Source organism: Equus asinus, chromosome X, assembly GCF_041296235.1.
Source record: "Equus asinus isolate D_3611 breed Donkey chromosome X, EquAss-T2T_v2, whole genome shotgun sequence".
NCBI classification, from domain to species: domain Eukaryota; kingdom Metazoa; phylum Chordata; class Mammalia; order Perissodactyla; family Equidae; genus Equus; species Equus asinus.
In genome coordinates this window covers 135361946-135371583 of record NC_091820.1, presented here as the reverse complement: position 1 = coordinate 135371583, position 9638 = coordinate 135361946, and positions in this window count along the sequence as shown.

The window sequence follows — 9638 nt, the reverse complement described above, 5'->3', positions numbered from 1 at the left end:
GTTGGCTTCCTGCCAGGCCCCCAACCAGAGTGAAGTCACCACACAACACAGGCAGAATGTGCCAGGCCTGCTAAGGGAGGAAAGGAACTGCACAACCGCCTGACCCACAAACGGCAGTAGAGGTCCTGGGGTGGCACTGAACGGCCAGCATGCGGGGGCTGACGCTGATGGACACCACTGGCAAGGAGGCCTGACCCCTCCAGCGGCGGAGGTGGTCAATACCACACGGCCTCCCTGGGGGCACAATGGATGGGCAACCCACCAAGGTGCAGCCTAAAATGGACCCTCGAAAGAGCAAGAACACACGGCAGGTGGCTGAGGGCAGCCACCCCAACAAAGTCATGATCCCTTGCCCAGGTTCTGCCCCTGAGCCAGTTTTCTGACCTGGAACCGTGGACTAGGGAGGTGGGAAGGACACTGCAGTGCCATGGAAAGTAGGCACGGGAATGACCCCCCCAACCCCTACCAAAGGGACCTCTGGCTATGCACTGGGGGACTGAACGCTGGGAAATGGGATTACCAGACCGTGGGAGGCTGTTGGACACAGCGTCCAACCCGACATTGACACTGGAGTCTCAATAAACTTGCTCTCCGCGTCCACTTCAGGAGGACCCCCGTGCTGGAGTTTCTGACCAGAGGACGTCACTGGGTCCAAGGTGTGCTGGGCCATTCTCGAGCATTTGTCAGTAGCACTTGAGCGGAGAGAGCCCAGAATCCAATACACTCCACAGCAAGGTAACACTTAATGTTAAACAAAAAAACATAAGACAGAATGGTCACACAGCAGGAACTCAACTGAGTAAAGAGGAACCACACAGAAAAAGAACGGGGGGAGGGTCAGCCCCATGGCATAGTGCTTAAGTTCAGCACCCTATGCTTTGGCAGCCTGGCTTCACAGGTTTGGATTCTGGGGCACTCATCAGCCATGCTATGGCAGCCACCCACATATAAAGTGGAGGAAGACTGGCACAGATGTTAGCTCAGGGCTAATCTTCCTCAAGCAAAGAGGAAGACCAGCATAGATGTTAGGTCAGGGCTAGTCTGCCTCAGCAAAAAACAAGAAGTGGGGGAATAGGCCCAAATTGTGAGCATTCACACCTCCGAGTAGTTGTCTCCTGAGTGCCCTCTGTCTTGATTCTTCATATACTTTCTGTACTTTCCAAAGTCGCCACAGCGAGCATGCACATACTCAGGAGTTAGCCGAGTGGGTCTTCTGCAACAGAGTGCATTAGTCCACCCATTCAAGGCCCCATCACCATAGTTATGGGATGGCAACACCTGCTACAGGTCTCCCACACCTGAATCTCATAAACAAATAAGCTGGACCACACAGTGTCACTCAGCCACAGTGTGACGTTTGGATGCCGTCCCTCAAGCTGTGGAGGGCCTGGCGAGGGGGTCATTGCTTGTTTGCTCAGAGACTGAGGACAGTAAAGAAGATGTTACTGAGACTCAGGAGATGGAAACATGGAAATGAGCACTGATCCGCCCCCAACTGACGGTGCTATTCTGGCTTGTGATATGAATGCAAGTGAGGAGGTTGCCAGATGTTCACAGAAACTCCCAAAGTACCAACTCAACCAGGCCACCCTATGTGTGCAGGCACCACACCTAAGCAGTGGTGGCAAAGTAGCTCGTGGGTGACTGCAGGTGCCTTGTGATGCAGCTTCCTCCTGTGGACTTGGAGCGTCACTACACAAAGGCAGAAATAAGTACAGTTCTCAGTTTGGACCACGTGATCTGGGCCATACTGAGAGGGACCCACCCAACTGGAGCTACCTGGGGGACAGAGAGCAAGGAGGGCAGTGGAGTCTGCCTGTTGGAAGCAGGCCACCTGAGGATTGGGAGGAAAAGGGAGACTGGGGCCAAAGAAACAAGGCTCGCTGTCCTCTTGCTACTGCACGGCTGCCGGGCCTCCTCTTCAGCAAGGTCAGGACACGGAACTACAGCCAAGCGGTGACAGAGGGAATCACAGGGATGAGAAGGAGCCCATTCTCAGGGGCAGAGTGCTGGACGCAAGGGCACCTCCTCCTCGGGGACCACTCCTCCCAGGTGGTGGGGCCTGCGGGTAGAGGGCAGCCTCCAGCTGGAGGGGCAGTGGACACTCCCTGACCTTTGGGATCACTTACACTTCCAGAGTCTAGGTGAACGCTGAGTGCAGAGCAGGCCTGCAAAGGGAGGAGGAGAGCAGCCCCCGAGGGCCAGAGGAGGAATCTGAAATGCAAACAACGAAGGGGAGATGAGCACCCAGGCTTCAGAACCAGCTCCCACAACTCTGCACCAAAGAGACCAGCAGCTCAACAGAAAGCCGGGCAAAAGACGTTTCAGAGAGGAGGAAACCGGACCTGCGGAGAAGTGTATGGGGGAAACCGGGAGTTTGGGTCACGCCGGTCCCAGATCTGTGGTGCCGCAAAACACGTGGCAGGAGCCAAGTGGAACCTTCCCTGTACCTCAGAGTCAAAGAAGCACGTGGGGTGAACTCTGCACTTCTCGGCAAGTGAGGAGATGGGTGACAGGCTCAGCGGAGGGGAGGGGATGTGGAGAAATCACACGGAGCAGAGAGCATGGGCTGGGCAGGAGAACATCTAGGCCAGAGAGGGGGCCGGGAGAGCCAGAGTGTGGAGCACCGAGAGGCCTGGTGGTGGAAAGTTCCCAGAGGACAGCTGGGGGGAGGTGGGGCTGGATGGACACAGGTCACTGGAGGGGTGAAGGATAAGAAACTGCAAAAGCAAGGGCTCAGACAGGCCATCGGGGACAGTGAGTTCTGCAGGGTGCTGCCCGGAGGGAAGAGGAAGCGAGCCTGACTGAGGAGGTGCTGTGAGCTCTAAAGAGGAGGCCAAGTCCTGGGGGCATTCGCCACAAAGAGCAGTGGTGGACATGCTAAAAGCACTTCCTAAAAGGAAGATGGGCTGCATTATGGGGATGGAACCACGGTCTGGGGAAGAAAGCAGGCCCCTTGCAGCCCTGAGGCCTGAATCCCATGAAGGTGCCCTCTGCTCCTCACCTCACCTCAGGGCCAGCATTCGCGCTTCCTGGAGCTTCGGCAAGGAGCAAGCAGCTGCAGCTCACTGGAAGGTAAGGCAGTGCTCTGTTGATCTACACTGACTGAGCAACTCCTGTGCACTGGGGCCGCAGCTTGCAGAAACGAGTCAAGAGCCAGTCCTGGCATTTAAGGACCTCAGCGCTCCTGAGGGGGCCCTGGACTCTTGGAGAGCAGGTACAACCCTGGGAGACAGGAGCCCAGGGAAGGGAGGGAGGAAGGGAGGGCCAGAGTGCCGCCAGAACCCAGGGACAGGAGTGCCTGCCACCAGGCGTGGGGCAGAGAAAGGCTAGGACTCTCTTGTCTTGGCAGGCATTAGAGCCCACGGGTACCACGTACCAAAGCGGGGAGTCCTGACAGACTGCGTGCACTCAGGGGTCAGGGGCTCCCCAGCACAATGACCCACATGTTGGGCCACAACGGGGGAGAGAGCTGGCCCCCCCCCCGGAAGGCCCTCCCAGGGCCCCGAGGTTTTTGGGCTTCAACAGGAGAGGGCCCAGCAGGGTTTTCAGGAGGGCATTGATGAGGTCAGATGTGCTGCTGAGAATCGGGACTGGTGGCCTGTGCAGCTCCCACTGGACTAGAAAGAGCCGGCGCCCAGGCCGATGGGGAGGCTCAGGGAACAACCAGCACGGGCCCCAGACTATGGGGCCAGAACTCAGGAAGTGGCCATGGGGCAGGAAGAGGGGCCTTCATTCTGATCAGGCCTTTGGGAGGCAAAGCCCCAGGACTGGGTCATCCAGGCAAAGCCCAGGAAGGGCGCAGGGATGTCGAGGAGCACAGCGCGTGGCAGTGAGTGCCTTGAGCTACTAACTGAGAGTCAAGACAGGATGCAGCTTTGACAGAGAAGCGGGCTTTTGGGAGACATGTCAGGTGTGAGGGGCAGCAGAAAAGAGGGGGGACTTTCCTTCTCACCTGCAAACAAAGCCCATATCACGACTGCCCCTCAGGACGCCCAGGCACGCCCGCGGTGGCCTGGAAGAAGGAGACCCTGACTCTCCGGGCACAGGACTCAGCCTAGAGGTGCCGCCCTCTCCCGGCCTCCGCGTCCCCCAGGGTACCTTCGGAGGGTCAGTTAGGTCGCCAAGGACGCTGCGACTGCACCTTGACTGCTGCCTCTGAGGTCACCGCGCACCAGGCGCCTAGCCCCTCCTCCTCCTCCCTCCCTTTCCCCCAGCTCCTCCCCCACCTTTCTCCCAGCTCCGCCTCGTCTCCTGAAGCCCCGCCCTCAGCCCCGCCTTCTCTTCCAATAGCGGCTCCTCCCTCGGCTCTTTCCCTCAGGTCTGGCTTCCATAAGGCTCCCCCGGCCCCGCCCAGCCCCGGCCCTGCCCCTCCGCCTCCCCGCAGCCCCGCCCCCTGGCTCACGTTGTCCCCCGCCTCACTCTCCCCCAGCCCCTCTTGCCCGTTCCTGACGTGCTCCCAGCCGCTGGTCTCCAGGCCCCGACTGGGCCTGCTCAGCCCTCGTCCCTTGGGGCCTGGGGAGTCCATCGACGTCTCCTAGAGGCGGGGGACCGCGTGCACTCGTGCTCGTGACGTCAGCACGTGTCTTCGTAATGAACTGGCTGCGTGCCTGCGTGCCTTCGTACAGGCGTGCTGAGTTCCGGCGTGCTGCGTGCTTACGTACGTGATCCGTGCCCCTGTATTCCCGCAAGAAAGGGGCGTTGGCGCCTAGGCGAGCCTGGCCTGCGTACAGAGAGCCGGCGCCTGTCGCCTGTCGGTCGCCCTAGTCTCCGTTTCCCCCGGCGGTGGCGGCGGCGCAGCCAGGACTTGGGCAGGCGCTTTGTCTTTGCTCCGCGACCCGCGTCGTCTCCTCTCCTGGGTGTGGGAGGCGGCCCCGACGGGACACGGGGAGGCCGAGGACCATGCCGCCCGATGGTCGGAGCCGGGTCGGCGCAGCGCGCCCGCCACTCGCTCGGCCAGTGGATCCGGGAGACCCGCGCCGCCGGAAAGGCTCCAGGACTCAGCCCTCCGCGGGATGGTACCACTACCCTAGGAGCGCGTGAAGGGGGCCAAGGCCGCACTTTCCTGTCCCTTCCCCACCACCGTCACACGCCCGCCCTCCTCCTAAGTGTGTGGACCAGCGAAGTGCGTCTGTGCCTAGAAAGGCGAGTGTGCCGGTTCCCAGGCACCGGTAGGTCCGCCCTCGTACCTGCCCTCCTGCCTCCCGTGACCCTTCAGCTGTGCCCCCACCCAGGCCACGGGCTCCGCTGTGCCCTCAGAATACGATCCGCTTCCATGACGTGATGTGCTGTGCTGCTGGGGCGTTATGTGGTCCCACAGCCCGCCGGGGCCAGAGAGACCCACTGCCGTGATGAGCAGAGCCAAAGCGTGCGTGAGGGGTTTCCCTCCAGTTGGACCCTCCCGGGTCCTGCTGTCCTCCAGTCCCTGCTGAGTTGAAGACCGTTCTGGTACTTTAGCCCACATTGCTGTCTCGTACCTGATGACCTTGTCTCGTTATCCCTCTTGTCCTTGTGCAGGCGAAGGAGCTGAGACCAGAGGAACAGGCTTTCCTCTTCAGGCCACCAAGCAGGTACTGTCCGCATCAGGAGGCAGGAGGGCACTCGGCCCCCTTCATACCTTTACGGTTACCTCAGTTCTCTCTAGGGATCCCAGCCACACAGTTCAGGTCTCCTGGTTGTGATTTTGTGGTTCTGATGAGAAAAGGACCAAGACAGCGAGTGGCAGAAACTAGGCAAACCTGCAGTCCAGTCGTCTACCCCAGGAGAACAAAATTGACCAGGCCCCAGGGGGACATCCAGCCTCCCTCGTAAATAATCCAAACCCAGTGAACAGGGCGACCCTTGGTCACCCATCAGGTTGGCAAAGGTTAAGTGAAAGGAGATGCTCAGGGCCGATGAGTGTGTGAGGAGATGGCCCTTGCCTGTGGTTGGTGGAGTGTACGGAAGTGAGCCCCTGTGGAAAGCCTTCTGCTGGTGCAGATCAGCATCTCAGATGTGCATGCTGTGTGACCCAGGCCTTCTCCTAACTATATCTTCAGTCAACACCTGTTTGTGGGGACGTCCTTTATGGTGACAGAAAGTGCAGAGCAGTCTGTGACTCACCATCAGGAGGATAGTCAGTGAATTGTGGGAGAGCCAACTATGGGATAGCATACAGGCGGTGACGAATAGGACAGAAGAAGATGTGCAGACGTGAAAGAACGTGCTTGATGTGCTGTTAATGGAGAAATCAGCCTCCACCCTTGGAGACGTCCAGGCAAGAGCACACAGCTCTGTTAGTTTGCCAGGGCGGTCATGTCAGAGTACCGCAGACTGAGTGGCTTCAACAGCAGAAAGTTGTCGTCTCACACTTCTGGAGGCCGGAAGTCCAAGATCAAGGTGTCGGCCGACTTTGCCTCTGCTGAGGACTATGAGACAGAATCTGCTGTTCCGTCCTTGTCCCCGACTTCTGGTGGTTTGCTGGCAATCTTTGGCATCCCTAGGCTCGTAACTTTCTGCCTTCCTCTTCAAATGGTGTTCTTCTGTGTGCGTCTCTCTAAATTTCCCCTTTTTACGAGGACACCTGTCGGATTGGATGAGGGTGCACCATAAGGAGCTCATTTTACCTTGATTACCTCTGTAAAGACCTTTTCTGTGTACATAAGGTCAGGTTCTGAGGAACTGGGGACTGAGACTTCAAGACGTGAAACTGGAGGGACCACAATGCAACCAGTAACAACCTAGAAAGTCCCTGCGGTAGGAGGAAAGCCTTCGTGGCTGCAGGGTGGTGAATAAAGTGGGGAGGAGAGTGGAAAGCTGGAGGGGGGCGCAGATCACGTGGGGCCTTGCAGGCCATGGTAAGAAGTGTGGGTCTGTTCTGCTTTGGGAAAGAAGCCTCTGGAAGGCACTGGGCTGGGTGCCCTCAGTGCCTCGGTCCCCGTTCTCACAGTCTTGTGGAGGCTGAGGTTCCCCGAGGTGCCAGGACCCAGCTGAGGTTTGGGCCTGGGGCCCTGCACCTGCCAGTACACAGCTCTGTACCCTAGCAACAAGGAGGGATCCCCTCCAGGGACAGGGTAAGGAGGCAAGGACAGGGAGTGCATGCAGTTAGGTCCCCTGTAATGGTGAGCTCTCTCTTCATCCCTCAGTGCCTCCGTCTCAGCTATAGAGTGGGGTGACAGTAGCACTGCCCCTACCTGGTTATTTGAAGGTTGAATTCTATGATCTGTGGATCGTGCCCATCCCAGGGCCTGGCATGGAGATGGTGCGTGCTCGTCGCTGCTAATCGTTCTTGTGCCCATGATTCGTTTCTCTCAGCTTGGGACTCCTGCTGACAGCGGAGAGCAGTGGTGCAAGAAGGGGTTGGAGGAGGATAGCAGCCAAAGGGGTCAGTCGGGAGGAGACACCCAACGGGGCCATCTGAGATCGACGTCATCCCCTGGGCCCAGCTGAGGTTGGATAGCAAGGATTTCTGGTAGCAGCCCTGTGGTAGGGGCCGGGAGATCCGGGACCCATGGTGCCTTGGCAGTGGCAGTGCCAGGAAGCAGAGAGGTTTGGGGTGGGTGGGGGTGGCAGGAGAAGAAGCATAGCCCAGGACTGTCCCTGTCTGTGCTGGGAGAGGGCTAGAGCCAGCCCACTGTGCTGTGAAGCCAAGGGGCCCTCCCTCCCTCCCTCCTCTGTGCTGCCCTGGGGCTCAGTGACCTCTGTTGTACAACTGACCACGTGCTGTCCTGGCTGTGCCTTTCTCTAGCTGTCCCCACCCTCCTCCAAGAGCTCCCCAAACACACCATCTGACAGGCTAGTCATCCCAATCGCCAGTCCCTTCCGTCAGGCCTGTCAACTGACTGCCTGGTGATTGAAAGGAGGAGCCAGCATTCTCCGCTCCCCCGCTGTCCAGGTCAGTGGGTTTCAGGGCACCCGGGGGACTCTGGGGAGAGGTCAGGCCCACGGGCCATGAGCTTGGAGTGCTGGTGCGTGAGGTTTATTGACATTGCGGTTCTGCGTTTCCACAGGCCACGTGAGGCCCAAGGAGCTCTGGGGAGATGAAGTTCAGCTGCCTCTCCTTCCGGCAGCCCTGTGCAGGTTTTGTCTTAAATGGGGTCAAGACCATGGAGATACGTTGGCATCCCCTGCTGAACAGCCACCAGGGCTGAACCATCGCCGTCCAGATTGCTCACAGGGTCTGGGAAGACGCGGCCTGGAGGGAGCTGCTGGTGGAGAGGCTGGGGAAGACCCCCGCTCAGATTCGGCCTTGCTCTGGCAAGGGGAAAAGTGTGGCTGTGGAGTGATAGTTGGCAAGTGCTGCTGTGCCGAGCACCTCTCAGACACCTCCCAGGGCTGCCCCAAGGACCTTGCTCAGTAGTTTGGTGGCTTGTTTTCTATTGAACTGCTGCATGTGTGCACTGTGTGGTTTGTTTCAGTAACACACCTTCAGAGTGGCAGCAAGGGGCACTGGGCTGAGGGTTGGCAGGCCAAGGTTCCACAACCCAGGGTGAACCGTTTCTTCATCCTGGGCCTCAGTTCCCATTTGTGATCCAAGAAGCAGGATGAGGTCTGAGTCTGCATATGGGGTTTGCCTCTGTGTGTATGTGCTTGTGCGTGCATGCATGTGGCAGGGACCCTGAGAGGCAGCACAGCACACACAGCGGGTTGGGCTGGCCTCTAGACTCGGGCTACCCGCCTGGCTTCACGTGCCTGTCCCACCCCTAGTGTCTGCTGCATACTGGGCAAGTCCCCTAACACCTCAATGGTTGAGGTTCCACATCAGCTCTTGTCCCCTGGTGAAGTGCTTGGGGACCTGATGGCCTGTAAGTTCCTTGCTGTGGCCAGGGCCCTTTTGATCTGTACCTGCTGCCCTCAGCAGTGTGACAGGGATCTGCCCGTTATTTTGGTGGGGCTGTTGAGGACAAGCCCCTCTCCTCATTGTCTCTCCCTCGGCCTCTCCCAGAATCCTGTGAACAGAGTTTGGCACATGTGAAGTGCTCACTCAGAGTGACCCACTTCACTCCATGTCCATTGGGCGATATCATCTTGGTCTCTGGTGGTTGTAACTTTGAATACCCACGTGCTCTGACAGGCAGGCCTTGGTTTGTGGAAGGAAAAACGTCTCTGGGCTCCACCCTTTGTGCACAGGGCTCGTTGACATTGGGGAAACTTTGCAGTGTCCAGAAAACTTAGCTCCTGATGAGGTTGTGGAACTGGAAAATCAAGCCGTGCTGACCAACCTGAAGCAGAAGTTCCTGACGGTGCTTCCAAACCCCAGGTGGCTGCTGGAGCCCATCCCCAGGAAAGGCGGAAAGGATGTCTTCCAGGTAGACCTCCCAGAGCACCTGATCCCCTTGGGGGAGGAGGCCTGACGAGCGTGGGCTCCTCAGAGGAAGGTCACGGAGAGACCAGCTAAATCGTGACCCAGCAGCTCATCGTCACATGGTGGACGTGGAAATCGGGTTTGGTGTGGATTGGCACCGCAGTGGAGAGCGCTACCCACTATGTGCTATTCACGTAAACAGCTTCTCCGCTCAGATGCAGGGACTGGAACCGGGACTTTCCTTGCAAGATGCCTCTCTGGGCTCAGTGACAGTCTCAAGGACTTTGACTTTCAGGAAAAAGGGAAAGGTGCCAGGGAATTCTTTGCACTGCCACTCATTTTGGTCCAGCTAATT